General features: G+C 25.4%; 1 protein-coding gene across 2 annotated transcripts in view; it reads left to right on the top strand.

The window, feature by feature from the left end:
- Positions 1 to 835: 835 nt before the first annotated feature.
- Positions 836 to 25641, top strand: part of LOC129606136 (angiotensin-converting enzyme-like) — a 46300-nt gene continuing 21494 nt past the window's right edge. Inside the window, exon 1 of one of the 2 annotated variants that reach the window (XM_055516255.1) lies at positions 836 to 854. The gene's annotated coding sequence lies outside the window, so the exon portion shown is untranslated. Of the gene's footprint in view, positions 855 to 1802; positions 1822 to 25641 lie in introns of those variants that run through there. The other variant, XM_055516254.1, reaches the window with a different exon arrangement.

The raw sequence follows: 25641 nt of genomic DNA, 5'->3' as shown, positions 1-25641 counted from the left end.
TAACTAACATCGTGTGATATGCTATATTTAATTATAACTATGTTATAATTTTTGTGTTTCATTGAAACAGATTTGTTACTATTTTTATTTTTGTTTAAATTTTTTATTTCGGTGGCATTTTCCATTGAGACCATGGGAAAATGTTGCAAATGTTGAATTCTTTAAAATAGTATAATGTTATTGTCTCAGAAAAAAAAAAACAAAATGTTGTTGCAAGATGTCAAATTTTTTTTTGGTGTATTTTTTATTTGTGATTTTGTTTATTTTATTCTTCTTGCACACTGTATAGGTACTTAAAATTGAAATATTAATTTGTATTTGGACCAATGTACATTCTTATTTAATTTTATACGAAGCGAAAAAGTTGGTACTAAATAGTGTTATAGTTAGCAACTTGATTTAGATGAAAAAATTATAAATAATTTAGTAAAGTATGCTTTAAGAATTGATGTGTTATTTTAGAGCATAATACAATAAAAAATATTTTGTGAAATATTTAAAATATGTGCTTTATAAATTAGTATAAGTAAAACAAAAAAAAAATAAAAATTCTTTAGAAATAAGACAATATAAAAATTTTTAATTCATTCATTTATAAAATGAACGTTGAATGTTAAAATAATAGTTATTGAAAAATTGTGTATATCAAAGTGTTCTGAATAAATGGAAAAATTTTAAGTGATGAAAAATGCCAAAGTAAAACCTGTTTTACTTTTGCGCAAATTAGTCACTTTAGATCAAATACAAATTTTCGATATTATACTCTATTGAGACTTTAAATAAAATTTAATTCTATACTTACATAATCAAATTGTAGAACACAGGTATTTGCAATAGCTGATTACTACACTTAAGTATGTTGAAAATAAGAAAATTATTGGTTTATTTAAACTATGTCAAAGAATAATTGCTTTCAATACCGGACATTTCAAAAGAATATTATTAAAAATTTGAAGAATTCAAAATAATTATTATGCAGAATTGTTTAATTAGAATATATATATAGAATTTAATGTAATTGATTGCATATGTTCCAATTAAATGTTATAAGTATTACAATATCAATGTGCCACTAAGATCTTTATTTAGTATATTTAATGCAAATATATGTATATAGATTATATTGTATACAGATATTTTGCAATGATAAGTAAAATTATAGATTATTGAAATATTGGTGGAGTGCGGTTAATTGTTTTAAAACTTTTGATATTTGTGATATATTCAAAGCAGAACCTTTGCCTTTTACACAGTAAAAATATTTTGGTAAAACATGTAAGTCCAACATAATATGATTTATGAGTTATATAACGTCTTCGACTTAATTACGAGCTTGTTACCATGTTTCGAATGAAATTAGAAGAAAATATATTTATTATATTTACTATTTCCAACCGTTTGTCTGTCCCTACGTCTGTTACATTCTTTTCCGGAATCGTGATTAAAGCGAAAAAACACTGAGAGGAGAACCGTTTCAACTATGTGATTTCCATATGAATGCTTTTCAACAGTTGTGTGACAGATGACGAAAGGAGTCGACTAACATTTTTCTTTAGAATTAGTATGGGACACGACAATTTTATTTTTGAATTAGTAAGGCAGTTGTTGTACGAACTTACTTATCTCGGACCATTATTTCTTACCATAACAAATGAAACAGAAAATTTACAATACCTTTTAAACATTCGTTCGTGCCGGTAAAAGTATAGGGATATTCATCTTTTACCATAAATTGATACAATATGTACAATATGATTGATAATTACAGATACAGGTGGGGAGTTGCATAATTTAAAATTTTAATATTTATAGTTGGATCTGGTAAGTAATTTATTTCATCAGAACAAAATTTTTTTTCTGTCTTACATTTTCATGTTATCACCTTTCAAAATTATGAAAATTATCGGCATTTTAATTTATTGAAACTCTTTGCTTTTCAAATTTGCACAAAAGCAAGGAATTTTATGGGAGGAGGAAAAAGAAGGAAATTTTTTCGCATCAAGACTTTATTTATTTATCACTACCGATTTCACCATTATATTAACGTTTTTCTTGATTATTGTTCTAATCCTAAAAGAATGCAATAATTATTTAACAGTATATAATTTTCGTTTATTATACAAGAGAAATGTGCTAGTCTCTGGTCGTTGATTTGACTGACTGTATTTTTAGTTTTATTGTTTGTTTGTTTTTTATACTGAATAGTAAGCTGATTTAAATCTATTCTCATTGGATAGCCTTATTAAGAACTCACGAATGTTTGCAAAATTTTCTTTATAATTCTGAAAATTTGCATGCGTGACGTGATTCATATCTTAATGTCACATGTTATATACTAGTTACAATCGATATTCAACAATAATTATAAACCTATGGTGAATTATATCAATTAATCATTTAAAACCGGATTTTCAAAGAACGGTGCTTACGAAACAAACTAAAATTCTAACGATAAATTTTTGCTCTTGTTTTTTCTTGCAAACACAAAATGTATTCAATCCGGATAAAAATTATAAAAAAATTACTACAAGTATATATGTGCATGTATATATATAAATATACTTGCATATCTATGTAGAAAAGACTTTGGCCAAAATAATTAAAATGCAAAAATTCAAAAAAGTTCCTCAATCTTGATTGAAGGCCAATTAAAAATTTAATATTTTTCATGCAATGTGTGTGCATATATGTTCGTGCATATAATTACATATCAAATGCTTTGCATAATTTGTTTATAGGTTATTTATAATTTCAATATACAAACTTTAATCTAGAACAATGATCTAGATTCTAGATTAAAATTGGGTCGATCAAAAAGTGTTCCAATTGACTTACCGTTCACGTGGTACAAATTAGTTATAAAATATTTTATAATTTCATATTTTAAATAATTGGTTGGAGATTATTCGAAGGAGTACCTACATACAGAGTGGCGTCACTAAACAGAGTTAACATTTCTTAAGATTTTTTCTGGTTGACGATTAATCTAATAAATTCCAACAAAATTTATACATCACTGAAGTTTAATTGTTCTTTTATTGAAGTTGGAACTAATGACGATTGAGTAAATTCAAAAGAAGTGCATATAGTGCTATTTTCTTGGTTCTATTAAACAACAAAAAACAATTTTGAAATTCAAAGAAAGTTCGAAAATGCAAAAACAATTAAATATTTGGAACATACATAGTTATTTGTGAAATAAAAGCTAAATGAATCAGATTGAACAAGTTGAGGTCTAAACTAAAAATTTTAATATGGTGTGTAATTTTGTTGGAAATGGTAAATAAACAATTAATTCTGGAAATTTTAGGCAACGCTTTCTATGTAAATTATTTTATAACACGAATGCTTGCAATTTTGAAAAATTTTAATCAATATGTCATATAAAGGTGCCAACAAATAACAAATTTTTCCACAAAATTTTAGTTGAACGAAAAATTTTGTTTATTTTGTTCAGCTAAATATCCAATTGTTCTTTTGTTCTTTTACAATTAATGTTCGGTAGCTGGAGCTCAAATCAAGATTTTGTGACACAGAGTAAATGTGATTTGAATTACTCAGATTTTGCAATAATATTTTTTTTTCAGCCAACCCAGTTCAGTTTAGTAATATTCTAGTTATTTCTTGTTTTACTTTTCCAATTTTTAAATCATTTATTTAATTTAAGACGTAATCATTTTAAAATATAAGCCATTTGAAGAAAAATCAAAGCATATACGATCAATAGGTTAAGGAAAAAGTGAGAAAAAAATATTGTGGTGGCGTTAATTATTAATTAAAGTGATTTACATGTGTTTTATATCAAAAATTGTATAAAAAGATACAAAATTTGCATACTATATTAATAAAATATAATATTAATATTCAATTAAATAATTTTTTTTACACTTTTAAACGTGATATTAAAAGCATTTATCAGCTATAATTAAAAATGTAAATATAAATTTTAATTTTTAATATTCACATTCATTTATTTATTTCTGTAATTTTGATATTTCACTTTTTAATTCAAATAAAATGAACATTCAATGGAACTTTTAATACAGACATACATAAGTATTATTACTTATATACATATAGACAATACGAGTATTATGTATTTGTATATGTAGATTGCACTTATTTGAAAAAAGAATTTGAAGACTTGATTTTCTTCCCCAACAAATCTAGTTTCAAAATGAATTCAGTTTTTCTTATTTTTTTCCTCATTTTCTGTTTTTTAGCACTTTTTAAAAAAAAATATTGAAATAAAGTTCTTTTTAGTGTCACTCTGTTCGTTCGTCCGTTCGACCGTGGACATATAACTGTTCATTGTAACAAAACTATAAGCATGTCCGCGGCATAGCATAGTTGAACTTAAAAGAAACAAAATGTTCCGTTAAAATTAACCGTTATTAAAAACCTTAAACCATTTTTTAGATACGTATTATTAAATAGTTTATTTCATTATAAAAAAATTTTCTTCCAATTCCACCTCCTCTCAAGTTATCTTGCTATAAATTTGTGAAATTTGAATTTTTGGCACTTTATATTTCCGAAACTGCAAATTTTTCGTAATTTCTATAAATGCAGTGAGCTAACGGTATATGCCATGCCAATAAAATATGTGCGTTAAGTGCCATAATGAACCCATAAATTGGAGCATCATGTTAGCGCCTCTCTCAATTTTTTATTTGTTCCATCCTAAATGTATGCAATCTTTGAATTATTTTTTTATATGAATGTAAGTAGTTTTAATAATGTAAGAGATTCTTCTTAAAAGCACTTGTTGTAGGCAAAGGCGCTACATTACAAACCATTGGTTTGATTCGATTTTATTATACCAGTACGAACGTATGTTCGAAGGGTATACTAAATTTGCCTTACCGTTTGTAACGCTGAGAAATAACGGTCTTAGATATAGACTCAAGTGTATGTTTTTGATCAGCGTCAAATTCTGAGTTGATTTAGCTTTGTCTGTCCGTCCGTCCGTCCGTCCGTCACAACTTTAGCTCAAAAACTAATTGAGCTAAGGTCACCAAATTTTCACAAATTATTAATTGTAGTATGTGCCAGAACCCTATTTAAATTGGACATGATCGGGGTACCGGTTCGGGTAGGTGCCATACAACTTCAAAATTTATTTGGCTATATCTCAGAAACTATAAAAGTTGTGGTATTGAAATTTCACACAAGGAAATATATTAGTAGGGCCAATGCGTCACATAAAAGTCGTTGAAATTGCTTGGCTCCTTCTGGTACCTGCTATACAACTTCAAAAGTTATTTGGCTATATCTCAGAAACTATAAAAGCTGTGGAATTGAAATTTCACACAAGCAACTATGTTAGTAGGGTCGATATGCTTGATAAAATTCGTTAAAATTTCTGGGCTCTTTCTGGTAGCTACCATATAACTTCAATAGTAGTTTGGCACATTTATTTTGAAAAATACATAGCACTGAAATTTTGTATAAATTAATATGGTAATACGGCAACTTAGAGACATAGTCTGTCCCATAGTCAGTTATGGCATCTTTATTTGCACATAGGATAACAAATTCGTACGGGTATCACAGAGTTGACAAGGTCAACTTTATTTTTTTTCTCGTTTTATAATAGTATTGTAAAGTATGTTGATGCCATATAAATAAATAATATCTATCACCTGTTATACCAGTTATTATTATAATTGATGCTAGTAACAGTTTTATCATATGCTCCAATATTATGCATTAAAGAATGAAAAATTTTATAATAAGCACATTTACTATTTTTATAATGTATGTAGTAATTTCCCTCTCGAATATTTTTCAAATAATATTTATACATGTATATGTATGCATGTGTTTAAATTTTGATATTGATTTAATCTGGCAAATAAATATTTGCCAATTTTATAATAAAGATGATGTTTTTCAAAACTAATTTGGTTACTATTTTTTTATTTTTGGGGAAATGTTCATGTCTTAAGGTTCAGTTTGTTTAAGAAAAGCTCGCATAAAATTTGTAAATAAAAAGTATTCGCCTGATTTTGAGAAAAGGTGGTATCACATGAAATAGTTGGGTGATTTACGCCATTTTTTCTAAAAATTAATGCCAATTGTGATATTTTATATGAAATTGATGCATTTACATAGTTTCCAAAATAATTGTATAATTTATATTTTAATATACATACCTACATACATGTTTCACTAAATTTATATTAAGTTTCCATTTCACAATTTGTTTTTATAAATTGAATTTAATTTTACTATAAATATCATACACATCTTTTAATGTGTAACAGTATGTACATGTATATATGTATATTTAATATTATGATTATTATTGATTAAATGTATGTTACATAATAAATGTTGTTTCTGTTACATATTTTCAAAGTCTATTTAAACTTGAATGAAGATTAAATTAATTTACCATAATCATATAATGTATATTCATGATAACACAGTGGCGTGTGTTTGTACTCAAGATTTAAAGATGCAATCTATAAATTACACTACAGGTACCAATATATATATACATGTTAGTTGATTTTTAGTGAACCTTATAATACACAAATCTATATATATATAAATGTCTGATGCAGCCTCTTTAATTGTATATATCTACCTTATAATAGTGAATGTAATGTGAGCTTTAAAGGAACTATTATTTAAAAAGAAATATATATTAAATTACAGGTAAAGTATTTGTTTTTTGATATATGAATATTCGGAAAATGTATACGTTATATGTACGTTATTCTCTGCTCTCTATAATGTTAACAGTTCATTTTTCTGTATAACTTAACACAATTGAGAGCAAACTGTATTGTTTGAATATTTTGTTTCTTTGTAATAGTAGATAGTTTCATACGGTTTAAGTATCCGGATACTTATAAAAATGTTAAGCAGAGTATAATAACCTACTATTTCCGTATGAAGTGTACTTGTTATATAATTCATACGTTTTTTCAAAAGTGCACATAGCTAATGAAAAATAAAAGTAAGATGAAAAATAAATTACAATTACATATTGACATAATTAAAATCATTTGGTGTTTCTTGCTACCTATTTATTATCACATATAATTTATGTCTTTGTTTTTTCAAATACTATTTATCAAAAGAGAAATGCTCAAAAAAGATTTCACCTGTTTCATCTTCAGTTATTGGTATAAAGGCTGAAATTTATACTTTTATAATGTAAACATAAAAAATATTTAATTAAAGCCCTACAAAATTTTTTTGGGTAAAACACAACAAATGTAAAAAACCACTATGAGTTTATTTTACTTTTTGATTTTTGTGGAAAATTCAAGGAAAATGTAAATGAGAAATAAAAAAAAATTCGTAAATATTTTTTGCCCTCATTATTTTCTATGTGTACTTGTATATGCAGTTATGTCTACATACGTACATATATACGTAAATGTATGTATTTGAAACCTAAAAAAAAAGTGGATAAAGACATTGACTTCCTTAAATGTTTTTATGCACATTTTTTTTTAAGGTTTTGATTTTATTCTTATTTTAATGCATTCTCCTGATTTTGAAATTAATTGCAAATGTTTGCTACAATTGTTGTTTTTATTATTATTATTACTAGTCCAATATACACTGATATACAATGCACTGCATCAGATATTATAAGCTTGTATAAATGCTGTTTAACCATAAATTTAATTTAAATTTTGTCGTCGTCTTTGCATTATATTTGGCCTACTCAATAATTGACTCATTGGGTTATAAGATTATACCGGTTTTATATTAGTATATACATATATATACTTATTATACATATATAGAGAATCCAATCGAAAATCAAAATTTTTGCTTTGGTACGATCTTAAGAGAAATGTATGGAAATTATGATAGTATTACGTTCGTTATTGGACAAAAGTCTAAGATGTTGAATGCATAAGCGATTTTCTGCTCTAATTAAATGTAATTGTGGTAGGGTAAATTTTTTATTTGTATATGTATGTATATAGACATATATATAAGATGTTTGAATTAATATACATGCACATAACAAATTAAAGTGTCTGTTTTTTTAAAATATAATGCGTAATTTAAGAAAAAACTTAAAATTGTAGATTTTTAAACTTAATGTCAGTTTAATTTATTCTTCAGTGTATGCATTTAACTTTTATGGAAAATTTTCGTTAATTAAGAAGGAGATCATAAAAATGATTATTGTGAAATTTTCCAACTATATACATAGGAATTCTATATTATACATGTCTATAAATAAAAATAATTAGCCATAGAATGAAAATGAAGAAAAACAAAAAATTAGTAATGTAAAATCTATTGTTGAAATGTTATCATAATTTTAGAAATAATTTACACTATAGGATTTTGTAAAATACTTCCTTAATATTATGGAAATCACTACAGAAGTATTTTCGTACTATGTAAAAAATTTAAAGCAAGCTTTAGAGTAACAAATTTTGAAAGTAAATTTCAATTAAAATTCATTTATATTTAAAGTAGGTATTATTCATTTTGGATTTACTTTTAAGGATGAATGTATTTGATATATTTAACAAATTATTTGCATTTTTCATTCAGAGTTAATAATAGTTTTTATCCGAAATACAGTCAATAAATTTGCGATTCATATTAAATAAAACTAGAATACTCAATATAGAATACAAAATATTTTGAAATATTTTTTCCATAATTGTAAGCTAATTTTTTACTATTACCAGTCAGAAGAATGAAACTTTCAAAAATTTTTCAAATTTTTGTAAAATTAAAATGAGAAATAGAAATTCTACTATTTTGCATTATTTTTGGAAAGAATTTGAAGGAGTATAAAATTTATAGGCTTATCATTTATGGCGAATACGACATTTTTCTCTGTGAATTCGATAAAAAATTAGACGAATAAAAATGTGATGCAAGAATTACGAGTTTATCAAAAGCATATGTAGTTAATTTTTAATAGTTTACTTAAAAAAATCGGATCCAATCAACGGTTTAAAAAGTAGCATTTTCATTTTTTTTTTGAATTTTTATCCTTAAAGTACTTTCATTGAAATATCAAATAATTGTATACAGTTAGGCTGAAAACAAAAAAACGTCTGATGTGATCAGCATGTAACCGACCATAAGATTAGTTGTCTAGTCTAGTTTATCAAAAATGTTACACAGGCATTTTGAAAATGCCTTTTGAATACTTCCTTCCAATTTTAAGGTAGTTTTGTAATGTTTTTGTTGACATACCTAAAAAAACATAAATTCGGCTCATAGTAGTGTTTCGCTTTGTGTTATTTGAATTCTTTGAAAGGTTCGTCAGTTGCTTCAGTTACTTAATAAAACGCAAATGTTAAATTTCCAGAAAGTCCATGAATTAATTTCTTAAATACGGTAAAAAATGTAAAATCGGCCAGAAGTAAAAATACAGTGTTCGAGTCCAGACATACAATAAAAGTTGAAGAAACTGTTTCACCCTCAAAGTAAATTAATATATAAAATTTCATCAAAATCGTTTCAGCCGAACTTAAGATACTGATATGCACAGACAGAGACCGATAGGCAGATAGGCTACTGTCTTCCTAAAAATAGTTTTTTACGCTTCGCTAGCAGGGACAAACGCATTTCCGCCACCACATATGAAATGTGGTGTCATCACATAACCCTTCCCTCATTATGTAATGCAATCGGTAAAAATTGAAGGACGCGTTAAAATAATTGTCAAATTCGACTAAATTTTTTTATGGCATTGCATTTTTCGTTGGCGTTTTGCTTTTATAGATATTTGGAAAACGTTGCAGTTACGGAAATATAGGGAGTTGAAAATTCAAATTTTGCAAATTTGATGATATGTTAACATGGGAGGGGCTGGAGGTAGAAAGAAATTTTCTTCATTGACAAATAATTTACGAAATAAATTATTTGTCAATGCAGTAAAACTTCAAACTTCTGTAACTTAGCGTCTATTAGAACCTCTTATTTTCTCCAAAATATTTAAGCTTCTATGATATCCCCTTTTTCCTTTTAATAGTCTAATTATTATTGTTATTGTTAAATAAATTATTAAATATTAACGGCATGAAATAGAATTATTACACTAAGAATTTTACTAGAAAAAAAATATAATTGCTATATTCTTTGAAAAATTTTCTATAATCTTATTGAATCACAGCGATTTTGTTTTGATTTCCCGTGTTAATATGGTCTTTTCCTTTATTTTATCTTATTTTAGATTTTTAAGAAACGTAATTAAGTAATATCGAAGTTAAGTATGGTATCTAAATCATAATCATATTTAAAGCAAATTTTTTTGTTTTAAATTGCTATTATTTGATGTGTAATATTGAAAAATATTGTACTTGAATTTCCATATTGTATTCTTATGAAACCTCAGTAAAATAGTTCTAAACATCATTTTAAAATTATATAAGTGAAAATATTTTGATATTAATTATGAATTCAGATTACAAACATAAAATTAAAATTTTCTTATAAAATCTACATACCAATAACATAAAAAATTTTTAATTTTAAATATGTACTGCCTTTGGCACTACAATGAACTTAAATATAAATTGATGCTAGCCTTATATGGTCTTATTATAATAATTTTTGCATTATTGCATAATTGCTTCTTAATTCTTGTAGTTTTTTTTTAGCAAACTTTTTGTTTCATCAAAGACGAAATCTTTTAAAATTTAAAATTGTTTTTTGATATTTTTTTATTTTTGCTCCAGCATCATTTCAACACGATTTTATACTTAAATTACAATATGCATTCTACACAATGACATCAATATTTAAGTTACGTATTAAGCATATTTGAGAATTGCAATGACTCGATTTATTGAAATTCAATATAAAGTTTTTCCAATTATTTTTATAGTTTTTCAAGTTTTAAAGGTAAGTTTGAAGATGAAGAAGATCTACAATTACAATTCTTTAATTCAAAACAATTTCAAAAACGATTGTGATGCAATAAAAATGGAGAATAAAAAATCAATTACAAAACCAAACTACATAAACATAATGCAATAATAGTGTACTTCAATATTATTTGCTCATCTTATACATATATACATGCATACACGAATATTCATCTGTACGTCGCGAAATCTTTTGAACGATTTAAATGAATTTTCTAAAGGTAATATTAAAATTGTGGAAATAATTTTAATAAAATATTCAAGAAAAATTACAAAAATTAATGTTTTGTGAAGAATAATGGTATTTGAATTGCGGAGAATGAAAACTTGGAGTTTCTTATGAAAAATTACAAAAACCAAAAGATTAAAATAAATTAAATTCAAATTAAAAATATTGGATGTTAAGATTCTTACACGAAAAATGTTGGAAAGAATCAATAAATTAAAAGGATCTAAAATGCAGAAGTAACTCGTGGCTGCTTGTTTTATATTATTTCACTAGTTACTCAGAGTTTTAGTGGATTTTATTTGCAAGTTATTAATCTTATATCATTTTGTCACTGTTTATGTGAAATTAATGTGCAGGCAATGCTGGAAAAGACAAGATTCATTCTGGACAAGAAAGACAAGAAATTTCTAGTGTCTCTAAATTACCTTAGAATATCTATCACTAACATACTATTTAAAAATTCATCAGATTCTTAGTGTTGGATGCGTATTCAAATATAAGATTTGGAAATCTATTCAAATTTGAACATTCAGCCGAAAATAATTTACATAATATTGTTCAATTTGATGTATGAATCTTCAAAGTATTTAATTCTAATTAAGATAAATATTATATTGTGGTATTTTTTGCGGAACTAGTGCTTGATCAACAATAATTTTCCTTATTTTTTTCTCCTTTCTTCATTAAAATATCTAAATTTGCGGTGTACCAATTTGAATGACATGCGACTAATTTATTCGACTATTTAAAAATAAAGGGTATGAAGTCTAATACAAAAAAAGAAAACTTTATCTTAATTTTAAACTTTTGAATTAAAAACCTTAAAAATTTAGACTAATTGGCATAAAAATAAATATTTATAATGAAAATAAGGATCAAATAAAAAAGTACTCGTGAACGTTATCTAGACCAAGAGGTAAATTGTACACACAAACGCACACTATTTTTAAATAAAATTTATTTATTTGCTGTAAATTGAAGGAAAAGAAACGACGTTGCATTAATTGAAGCTTAAAACTAAAAAAACAAATTAGAAGAAAAAAATAATAGATAAATAATTTTCCTTTTTATCTTTTTATAGTGCCTTATATTTGATTTTCCATCAAGGAAAATAATTATTTTCCAATCTCTAGCATAAAATCATTATATAAAACAAAAACTATTCAAGAAAAATGAAAAAGCGCATAATATTGAAATGTACTCATAGTATATATCTCGTACTTCTACTTGAATTACGTGTAACAATCTAACAAATATACAAAATATATACTACAAGATTTTTGTATAGTTTTTTGTTGACAGTAGGTTAATAAGCCATAAATAGGTGCTAAGAGGCGCACCTTTCTTTTATTCCCTGCTGCTTTAATGAAAAATAAAATGCTAGTACTGTGCATACACACATATGTGCAGTTAAAATTGCATTATATATATATATAATACTCATATATACAATTATGTATAATATATTAAAAAAAAAATATTTGTAATAATATCATAATTACCAAGAGCTATCAAATTAAATGATCTATTTGAAATGAATAACAATCTTGAATATCTTGAAAGTATTTTATTTTAAATAATAAAAAATTCATCATAATTGGGTATGAAATACCAGAATAAAAGTTAGTGTATATATTTTTTAAGCAAAATCAGTTCAAATTTTTATATAAGAAAAATTTTTGAAGAAAAAAGTGAAATAAATTGATATTAACACATTGAGTCCCATTCAATTTTCAAAAGCTCAAAATTTGTTCTCTAATGCTCAACAACTAAGTATAGATGAAATAAAAAATTTAAGATCTGCTAAAGAAGAAAGAAATCCAAGACAACTAGTTTCTGTAAATTTGAGAGTTGCTGCCACACGTGAGGCTAAAAAATTTTTTCCCAATTCATCAGTGACAAATGAGCGATTCAACATGAGTTTTTTGGGTTTTTCTCAGTAGAACATAGTTTCCTCGTGAATCACTAAAAACAAAAACTAAATCCTCGTAGAGGGGTACAATGGAACTCAAAGGGTTAATAAAACACTTTTTTTTTCTTAGTGACATGAAATGCAATTTTACATTTTTAAAATAATAACAATTGCTGATCAACTTTGTACAATTGGTTTGCAATTGTTATTTAACAAAAAAAAAAGAAAAAAATCAAAATATGAAATTTAATTTTAATTATTTACGTAATTTTTAAAATATTTTTTTAAGAATTCGGTTTTGTTCCTTGTATTTGATTGCATGTTGCTAGTTTTTAGGGACGTGTACACAAAGAAAGGAGGAAAAATCAATTCTTATAAGATTGTAATCTTATATAATTGTAATCTTTAATACTGTTAGAAGTGATCTTAAAGATGCAATTACTACCATGACGGTGTTCTGATAATTCTGAAAAATGACTATTTACGATTTTTACCATCGAACGAGGTAAAAATTAGCGAGGACCGAAGTGCTAATAAATTCCACAAGTTATAGCGCATTTTTCTTAAACTGCACATTTAATTGTTATCGTTACTAAAGGAATTTTCAGTGTTGATCTTCAAGTTGCCCTCAATTTTTTAATACTTTAACAAATTAATATAAGGATTCTAAATTTTATATTTTAAGAGAAATTTATGACGAAACATAACTGAATTTAAAACTGAAATCAATGCAATTAATGAAGCTCGCGTTTTCATTATAAAAGGATTAATTTCTGAAACAAGAGTTTTCAAACAACTTTCTTTAAAAATTAATTCCAATTTTATATTCACAATATGCCCACAGTGATTACATACATTCATGTCACTAACAACAACGTTAATTAAACAAAATGTCTTTTTTTCACTATTACAAATCAATTAGAAAATGCTTTTTACAAAATTTATTGTGCAGTTTAGGAATATAAATCAATATAAGATGTCAGTTTCTTTGTAATAGCTTCATTTAAGTGCAGCATTAATCTATTTTACTATATATGATATCAGTTACAAAATGAATAAATCGCGAAAGATTAAAATGTACCACGAAAAAATCGAAAAAGATTAAAATGTACCACGATTTATAACATAATAAAATTAATTGGATATCATTGCTAATATTTTACTATGATGCAATTTTAAATTTTTCTTTGTAGTCTCGTATTAATTCTTGGTTTGTTACTTTGTTTTGTGGATCTTTGAAAAGATGGGTAACTTTAACTTAGAAAATAATTTTTGTTTGCTATCAATTTATTGAATTATACAATTAAAAGAATGGATATGAGACATCGTTCGTTCCGAAATATATTCATTTAATACGCAGTGTTATTGTTTAGAAGATCAGGCTAGATAAGCAATTAACGGTTTCAGGCTAGAGAAGCTGTTCCATATTGCATCACAAATTTTGGTGCGTAGTTTCTAGTTCAATATTAACGAATATCAATTACATCAAAATTTTGGATTGAAATATGTAAAAGATTACAATTTCTCTTTATTGCATTAAGTCTTAATTTCCAACTCATGAATTAGGTAATTTAAGTTTAGGATATTTTTTACAAATTGTCTTAAATTTTAATTCTTTACAATTACCACTTTATGGAGATATATTCTTACCAATTTAGGTACAAGTAGACTCTCTGAATCTAATAAATAGTAGAGAATTTTGTTTTAGTTCTTGTATTTAGCTTATTCATGAAATTGTCATTTCCTAACATGTTGTAAATCAATCAAATATTTGAGCGACTGCAGTCAAAGTATGACTTTACAATATGAGTCAAATTTAAATTGACAAAATTTTCAATTAATTTTTTGCATATGGGTGTACATAAAGTTCTAGATTTCTTGCTCCTGTTTTTGTAAATTAAAATTCATACTGTTCTCTCGTCAATTGTAAATTTCTTTATAACCAATCAATGCCCGCAGTCGGAACCGTCAACTAAAGCTTTCTAAAAATTACACTCTAAAAAGTAATTTTCTTATTGCATTTAATTTAATGTTCTGAATCTAAAAATAGGCAGGTTTTGCAGCCAACTTACGAAATACTTTTCTAAATACGGAAAATTATGTTTCATTGTGATCAAACATTTTATAAAAACAAATAGTCTATAATAAATTTTTTCAATGTTCATGAAATTATCGGATAACTCAGAAAATATGATTAGTGTAAAGGTTGTTAAAGCAATTTATTAAAAATTCGTAACGAAGCACATTCTACAAACAATTATTTTAAATAAATTGGGATCGAAGCAATGATTTTTAATGAAGCAAATTTCCTTTGAAAAAGCGAAAATGGTTTTGTTTTTAAATTGTCTTACACTTCAATTATTCTCATAAATATTTTAATAATTTATTGAAGGGTTAACACGATATTCGAATTCGGCGGTTCGGAATAATAAATGAGAGTACAGATAAATAATTATTTCTTTGCTGAAAGATATTAATTTCAAGAGGTGGAAAGGAAGTTAAAAGTTTTCATCTTGTGAAATAAATTTCTCTCAAAGATCCATGTGTTAAATTTCAGGGTGCTTCTTAAAGGGTGGCAAGTTTTCTCAAGAGAAAATAGTTACATGGGACATAAAAACGGCTGGACCAAGTCGAACAATTTTTTTCCAATTTCCTTGAAAATGTACTAAAATATTTTAAATCAATGAGTTGAATTTATTTTGATTTCTAACTTGTGTTAAACATGTTTATTTCTTTGTGAGTTGTCTTACATTTAAACAAATGTGTTATACTGTTCACTTCTTTCGAATGCATTTTATTAAAAAAATTTTAATTGATAAAATTATTTTCATAAATTTCGCATAAATTTCGTTTTTAAAATACCATTAAATTAATGAGATGCGGTGGTGAAATGTTAACTGTTTACAATTTAATTAAAATACGAGTACATAGGTATTGCACGCATGTATGTACGTATGTAGTACACATGTACAATTTTAAATCATTTGTTACGTGATGTGAATTTAATAGAAAATGGATGAAAAATAAATATAAAACAAAAACGAAATATTTATTATAAATTTTAATTATTAATAAATTAAAATACAAGATAAGAAAAAAAAACCAAAAAGGAAAAAAGAGAATGCAATGAAATTCTTTGTAAGTCTATTTTAAAACTTATGCAATACTTTGATTCACACATGCGTGTATAACAAAATATTTGTGCACTGTAAATATGAGAAGCTTTTTGAATTTCCGTTGAATAAAGACAAATTAAATGAAAATTAAAAGATTTATATAATAAAAAATGATAACTGATTGACTGTAGTTATAATTAAGTAAATTGGATTAAGATAAAATTGAAATTTCAGGATAATAAAAAAAATAACTTTAATGGTTTTTTAAATTTTAAAAGATTTTCAAGAAAATAACGAGCAATAATTATAACCAGGGCCGGATTCAAATAATTTTGCGAAATACGCAATAAATTTTTTCAGAAAATTTTATTATAATATACATGCAAGTTAGAAATTGTAGAAACTATTGTCTTTGAACACAATATATGAGTAAGGCATGTTCCCATTAATGTACCTTCAAACTATTTAAATTTTACAAGTTTGTCATTTCTGTTATGTTAGTAATAGTGATGTGCATAAGATTCTCAGGATTCTCAGGCTTAATAGTAAAATCAATTTTGAAAACAGACAGCCAACCATAATAGTTGCATTATAATAGCTCAGCGTATGTGAGATATTGTTAGTAAACCTTTTTATCTAATGATTTGATTATATGAATTAAAACAATATGAGTTCTTTTCGACCCTAATTTTATAAATTAAATTTAGTGTATTTTGTTACTATTATTACTATTTTTTGTTAATATTTTTTGGCTGTTACCAACCACCACTCGCCACTTTGATAATAAATATATTTTTAGCACCATATGACCATACCATATTTACATAATATGCTTTTCGCAGATAATTTCAACGTCAAAGATGCATTGTTATTATTTTTTCTACTGTCTTCGTCCTCATGTAATTAATAGCAGGTAACAAGATTAAAATTATCCGCAAATTAAAATTTAAAATAATTTTGAATTTATTATGGCTTTGTATCGGTATTAATTTTTCGAACATTTATTTTATAGTCACCTTTTTCATGTTCTTTACTCCAGTTTTATTTATGATTTTTTGACCTTAGCGAATAAAAATAATCTAATTAGGAATGATTTATTGCAGATTCTAATAATTCTTGAATTCAATAAATTTAAAATGCCTTATTAGAATTTATGATCTAATTTTCCAGAAGTAAAAAAACCAAAACTATATTTTGCAATATAATAACGTATTCACCTATATTTTTTGTGTGTTAAGAAAGATTCTATTGTTTTAAGTCAAAAAACTCAAATGACATTAAATGTAGTGTTTGACATTAACAATAATTAAATTTGTGTACATATGCATGAATATATAACGTATATGTGTGTATTTTTGGAGTAGCGTAAATAGTCTCACATATTGAAAGAAAAAATAATTTTTATATACCTATGTTACATGCACAATAACTAAAAGTCTATAAATTCAAATAGACATAATTGATCTAGGTAATAAATTACTTCAATACTGCAAAAAACGGTACATTTTGACAAACATCTATAGGCATTCTTACGATCTTATACAATAACTTACGATCTATAAATTCTTCTTAACATATTCAAAGTAATCAAAACGCCAATTACAAAGAAAATACCCAACCTGTAAGGCACGAATTTTTTTAATAATTTTATAATCGTTAATTGGTTTTATCAAATAAAACAGCTATAAAACAAAAAAAAAAAAATTATAAAATTTTCTTAATTTTTTATAATATTCAATAGACTTTTTCTATAAAACAGTATAGGTTTACAAGAATACAATAAAGGTAGCAATGAGTATTTTTACAATTAAAGTGCTGTAAGAAAAAAAATGAACAATCGAACATTAGATTGGCGTTTTAATAGATAATTGATTCACCTGTACAGTAGTAATACACAAAAAAAAAAACAAAAACAAAAACATGGCCGAATATAGTGAATTGGGTTAAAAAAAAAATTTTTTTTTCTAAATACTTTTCAATTAGTTCTCTTAATTCAATGTCGATCTCTCGATCTATCGATTAAAATTGAATTCGATTTTTAGAGACGTACATAATTTCATTATAATTTTTGCTTCTTTAATTATTGTAATAAAAATGTAATGTAAGTTTTTTATAATATTTCAGATACATTTACATTATACATAGGGTTCGAAGAAAATGAAATTAAAAAAAAACTGTAAGACCTTCTATTGTTGCCTTATAAATGTTGCATTTTAAAATCAATTAACTCATGCTTAGAACTTGCAATGTCATTTTTTGTTTTCTCTTCAATTTAATGTATCTTCGGGCCAAAATTATTATTGCTTATAAAAAATTAATTTAACTGCCATAAACACTACACCATTAAGCTTAATTATTATTATAAATCAAATTTATTACCTACATACTTTTTATTATATATAAATTTATTAATAAATGACAGCTCAATAATATGTCATTAGTATGACATTTTAACTTTTAATTGTCAAATTGTATTGTATGAAATTATTGTTTAAAAACCAATAATAACTATTAATTGATCTAATAATGGCGCCTCATTATTCTTATTTATTAATAATTATTTTTTAATAATTTTGTGGTTACATAAAATTTCGATAATGAAGTTGTCTATCAAGAAAAAAAAATTATGTTAAATATTAAGATTTTCTTTTTCGTCAAAATATTTTTTATTAATTTTCAATAAAATTAGGTTTGCGTTTCGAAATTAAATTATTTTAATGTCCTTTGATGCTTTTACTGGAAAATATAACAAAAAAAATCGGACATACATTTACAAGTGCAACACTTGAAAGAAACTTTACAAGTAAACTTAGTACTCTTCAGTACGTACTTAATTTAACAACCCTACAGTACGTATACTTAATGTTTTTTCTTCAATAGCCAACATTATTTCCAGTGGGAGTTGTTCAAACTATCTTCAATTTAATATTATAGAAACAGAAGGCGCGCGTAATAGAAGCTAGAACTTTTTTTTTATTTTCATTAAATATATTATAACTCAATTTCTATTCATAACACCTTACAAAAAGAAAAGATAAACAAAGTACAACTGAAAATCTCTATAACGTGATGGGATCAAACAATTGGCTCCATCAAAAAAGTTTTTGAGCTCTTACTTTGAAATAAAAGAAAAGAAATATTTTAAAAACAAATTCGGTACGATTACACGCAAACATGAATGCAATACGTAAGGCGGAAGAAGGTATTGCCGGTGCTCCCACTTGTTAAAAACAAAATGCATCCAAAATGTGTCCATCCTCGTAAAGCATAGAATTATTATACTCGGTCGTCTCATTAGGTACAAATTAAGTCATAATTAATGTTAATTTATACTTTAAGAAATAACATGCAATTTATATTGCATTATAATTGTAAAAGTTGAGGCTAAAAAATATACGTTCTGTCGCTGTTGAATTATGTTAATTCATCATGGACACGGACAAGTTTTAAAAAAATATGTTCTGTCAATTTATTTTCTGTTACATCTAGCTTACACCAAAATTAACAATATTAGCAAATATTAGTATCCTTGTAAACGCTAAATTTAAAGCAAAAATTTATCCGAAAGGATACAATTGTATCAAAGTGGACGCTTGATATTACTCAATATTAAATGCATCAATTTGGATGTGCTGGGTATTTTAGCTTATGTTTTAGAGGAATTTATAAGCTGTACGAGTTTGAACGACATTTGATTAATATTATGTATTATTGCGATGTGACATGTAATTACCGACAATCGGCAATGAGTTTTGAACATTTTTATTATATACCTGAATACGTACACAGTTATATACATAACAGGAGAATAAGCTGTAACATAACGGAACGCATTTTACAACTAAAAATGGGAAGTGAAATTTTGCTTTATTTAAGTGAAAAAGGTTTGAAACTATTAAAATTACATCTTCAGTACAGCCCAATCTTGCTCTACAGTTGCGTATGCTTTAAAACATTTTCTTTTTTATTGCGAAGGTCAAATGAAACTTTTTTATATAAATTTTTTGTTTCCTTCTTTTCTTCATTCAATTTTCATTTTCTTTTTTAATTATTTTATTTTTTTATTGTTTTTTTTTGATTGAGTTTAAAAATTTTGCGTGTCTTAAAGTGCATCAAAGTCAAATCTAACAAGCGAAGTTTTAATATGTTTGTAAAATTAATTTAACCTACCTACCAAAAAAATATGACCGTGTACATTTTTTTAATAATTTCGTTTATTTATTTTTTAAGTTTTTGATCCAAAACTTTAAGAGTTTAAAAAATTATTAGACCATAAATCATTAAAAATCGTCACAGTTTGTATGTTTTCTTACAAAAAAAAAATTTCAAGATTTTTTAGCGCATAAATTTTAAAATAGCGTTTCTGTATATGAAATCGAAAAAAAATGAAAATACGCGACAGCATTTAGTAGCTACCTTACATATACTACATAGTACTACATAGTGCGGTAAGTATGTAAATATATTTATAAATTTATATCAAAAGATCACATCAATTAGCAGAAATGTCTAGGTAACTTCACAAAATATTTGCGAAAACCATGTGAATAAAATAATGTTTATAAGAATTAAGATTTTTAGAAATTTAATAGTTTGGGAAAAAAGCTGCTTTGCTTTTTCTATAATGTTTAACGTTTTATCTCATATAAAAATATTTATTTTTTGAGGTTAAGTTGAAGGTGTTAAAGTTATTAACTCTTTTGAGATTTGAAAAATCTTTTTCGTTAATTTCTATAATAAGAAAAAAGTAGCCATGTAGACGATTTTAAAATTTGAAATAGCAGGTAGTTAATAAATTAAGCAGTTGGAGAAAGCGCTTTTTGTTATCAGAACATTCATTATACATATTAACAAACTCCTGGTTAATTGACAATGTGCTAAAATAAAATGCTGGGATATTTTAGTTTAAATTTAGAAAAATGTTTTTTATTTTACAAAGTGGAGTCATTTTAATGTCCCGATGGGGATATAACTTATCTAGGAAAAACTACAATTTCAAAATATTTTGTTAATAAGAATTTGGCGCTTGTTGAATAAATATTGAAAAATTTTAGCGAACCCACTCATTATTTTAGCGAAATTTCGTTTAACTCCTCCAATTTTTGTGTAAATGTTCTTGGCGGTTTGTAATGAATAATAATTAACAATTTTAGAACTGTATTACAGGAATTGCTTTTTAATCGAAAGGTGCACCAAGAGTCCAACAAGTGAACTGCTAATAAAAAAATAAAAGCAAAAGTAAAAATGATTGGTTCAATAGGACCCATCACTATTCGTTTTTAAATAAAGAAAACGAATAATTGTGGCCTCCAGAAAACGAATAGTTTTGAAATAAAGCCTGCAAGGTTTTTCATGCTTAAACTGTAGAGTAATGTGGAACAACAAAGAGAATTAAAAAATAATGTATAAAACAACTAATAAAAAATTTTTCATACTTATTATGAAAATTGGGCTCAGCTAAAATATTCTATTCCGAGATACAAACCTCAAATAAGTGTAATACAATTTAGTATCCTCCAAAAAAGAAATAAAATTAAGAAAACTAATATCAAATAAATCGGAAAAGGTTCATTTTTAAATCAAACTGAGCGTTATAAGTTAAATTTGAAAATGTGTAAATTTCAGGAGTGGAAATTAGTGTCTGGATTTGAAAATGCTAAAGCTATTAAAGAACAAAATTTAACACCAAAAAAGTAAAAATATCAGTTTTATCTATGATTACGGTTACGTTGGAAGAAATATTTCAAATTTGAAGCGGTAAATTGGCATTTTATTGCAATAGAAACAGAAAGACAAAATTTGTTAAAAATTCCATTTCTTGTTTCATAACGTGCCAATGGTTTTGAAACAAATCTTCTAACTACGAAACTAAGATTAAAAATATGTTTTTGCTATGGTTGTTTTTTTTTTAAATCATGTTATCTATATTTAAAGTATTCAACTTATTGAGAATATTTACTTTTTGATTTTGTCCTTATCTTGCATAATAGCAGCTTGTTAACATGAAAGGAACATGAATTTTTTTTAGAGAAATCGTGATTAAAAATCATGCAAATTTTTTTCTTCTTATTTGATTTTCGATATTTTCAACTGATATTTATTTTCTGATAGAAATTAAAGAAACTCAAATAAGCTTTTTATTTTGTGTTAGATTTCATTAAGCTTGAAAAAAATGTTAAAAAAATGTTGGAACTATTTAAAATCCTTGTTAAAAGTAGATATAATTTTATAATGTTATTTTTTGTTTTCTTTAAGAATAAATTACAGGTTAATAATGTTTGATTTTCATTCAATATTACATAATGTTGTTAAAATTGAAAGTAAAAATAAAAATTCGAAATATTGAATAAGTGCAGATGTGAACATACATATATATTTACCCTACAACCAGGAAGAAATTTTTACAATAGCTAATTAATTTCTAATTGTTATTGGTATATCTTGAGAATCTTTACAGTTGTTTTAATAAATATTGAAGGTTTGATAATTTTACGAGTTGTCTTGTATTTAATTGTGATGCATTTCTGATTTCAGTCTAAGAAAAAGTTGATTCTTTTTAAGCTTTTAACTTAACGCATACACGTTCAAAATTGAAGAGCAAGGAAGCAAATGTTATAAACTCAAATTATTCACAAATTCTGGTAATATTGCCATTAGCAACATTTTCCTTTTGTACTGGAAATACAAATAATATGTTTAAAGAAAGTTTCTTATTACGTGCTGCGAGTCCTAGCCTTTTTAAATTAAATTAGTTAAATTAAATAAAAATACCGAGGCTTACCTTTATGTTTATAAAAAGTAAAATTGAGGTGTTCAAATGCAAATTGATTTAACTCACAAATTGTCGATTTCGAAAAAAATGCATATAAAACTGTCATAGGAGAAATAATAATTCATATAAAACGGTCCGATTCAACTTTATTTCATTTCTATTGAAGGAAAAAACAATGTTATAAAAGAAAGTTTCGGCTTTTCTCTGCTTCTAAAACCCGATTCAGTAAATGGTTTAACTAACGGTGGTAACTATTTGTTTTTGAGATAGAATTGGGAACGCTGTTTGAAAAATCTATTATTTTTTTGATTCATAATTTTATACATTGAGGTAAGAGCCTATATATCTGAGTGAATTCATGCCTAAATATTCAATATTCTATACAAAAAATTTAACCCACAATTTAAAGAAAAATTATTCTAGAAATTTAAAATGCATTAATTTCGGAATGGCAGTTTTAAAGTTTGACTCGTTTGCTTCTATAAGCGACATTGATAATAAGTTAGACCATACTGTTTAATATTTAATTCAATCATAGCACATATATGATTTTTGTATTTCATCCAAAATATTCATTTGTATAACGCCATTTTAAACTTTATATGCCTGTACGTATGGCAGTACTATTTTTTTTCAAATAGAAAATTACAACTACATTACTTACTGTTTTAAAATTATCTACATATATATTTTCATTTTACTTAATCCTTTCAGTTCCGGAATAATAAATAATAATTTATTTATACATATACATATATACATATTATATATATATATACATATTATGTCCAACAATTTGTTACAATAATTTTCTATGAACTACAATTAAAAATTCAATAATACAATTAAATATTTTATATGTGTGCGTTTATTTGTGTACTAATAAGTACTTAAAATAATATGTTGGCACACGTATTTTAAATAATCATGAGAAAAAAAATTTGTTAATACTTTTTTTCCTATTTATAACAATTTATGAATGGTTACTATTGACCTAGAGATATATACATACATACATACAAGTGACATAAATACTAAAATTATTGTAAATGAATTAACGACACAATGATCAATGGTAAAAATTTTATAGCATAAACTGGCCATAAACTTGCATTAACCATATAAGTAAATATTTACGCATCTGCATAATAGAATGTGTGTATTATTCAATAATTGTTCATATTACCATCAGTCTATATTATACGGTGTTTAAATATGAAATCTGAAATGAAAAAATATTTATAACGGTCTCACACTATGCAATTAAATAGGTTTGAAGTTTCCAACTTGCAATGGTACATAAAGTATATAAAAAAGGTGCTGGCATATGAAGATTGTGATTATGATGGATGATTAATGGTAATAAAAAGTAAAATTTTATATTCTGTTGTATTATTATCCATAAAATTACACTCTTCCGCTATTAAAAAGCGATATTTGCACTTTCATGAATAAAAAATAAAATTGAAAATTAGATAAAACAGAAACGCTATAAAATAAATTGAAAACTAAACCATATTAGTATTTTTATTTTTGTTACCAATATTGGTAATTACCTTTCTCACCAAAATTATATTTAAATTAAAACAACCGTATTGGAATTTCTATATTTGCATCCGAATGAATTATAAGGTTTATGTGACTGTAATTACAGCGTGTTTGTACAATTATTATCAATTAAATATCATAAAAAACAAGTCATTTTGTTTGATTAACACCTGATCAATGAAAATTTGTTATTGATTAGCAACTGTCCGTTTAAATTGAAATCAAATGAAATTTGAGTTGACGAAAATAATTGAGTCCAGTTAATTGAATATAAATTGGTCGTGCTTATAAATCAGAGATGTAAGAGAAGATTAAAAATATTTAAGTATATATGTATGTATGTAAGTTTAACAAGAAATTGTGTAAATAAATTTGTGTTAAAAAAATTGCATATTGTTGGTACTTGGATTTAAGACTTAGGAACGGTAAAGTGGTAGAATTCATAAATATCTAATGTAAGTTTCCCTCTCTCTCCATTACCTACTCGAAACTGACTGTTAGCGGTCATGCTAGTTGGATGTTGGTCTGTTTAAGATGTCCCTATAAGCTTCACGATCCATTGCTGAATGCACTAAATCACCAATATTTGATATTTCTATCCAGTTCTTCATGTTACGTAGCCATTTGCTTACGGCCAATATCTCTTTTGCTTTGAATTTCACCCTATACGGTTAGCTGTAGAAGTTCGTACTTTCCACCTCGCATTACATGTCCAAAATATGAAATTTTCCTACGTTTTATAACACTTAGAAGTACACGACTGCTATTTATGTTCAATCTATGAAATTTTCAGCATTCTTCTGTACAACCATATTTCGAATGCTTCACGTTTGTTGATGTGGTTTGTTTTTAAGGTGCAAGATTCTACTTAATAATGTTAGTTTAAACCACCGAATTGATATACATATTCAAATTAACAATTTGTGTTAAACAACAAAATAATGCTCCCAAGTTTGTAAAATTTTGTCTCTAACAAATATAGTTTTTAGTTACAGAAATGTTGGATGTGTGCGAAATTCTAAAGCAGAACTTTAAATTCCTTTAGTGTTTAAATAAATTCAATAAAATAAATTTTATAAAATTTAGATAGATATCATCAACGAATCCTAATAACAGATATTTGTACTACATCTCTATAGTGTATACCTTTTCTATATTCGACTTTATGTGATGAACAACAATGTGTCTTC

This window comes from Condylostylus longicornis, unplaced genomic scaffold (genome assembly GCF_029603195.1).
Source record: "Condylostylus longicornis isolate FDR11 unplaced genomic scaffold, ASM2960319v2 ptg000017l, whole genome shotgun sequence".
NCBI lineage: Eukaryota > Metazoa > Arthropoda > Insecta > Diptera > Dolichopodidae > Condylostylus > Condylostylus longicornis.
The sequence above is the reverse complement of the archived record's forward strand: the minus strand, read 5'-3'. Positions and strand labels throughout refer to the sequence as shown.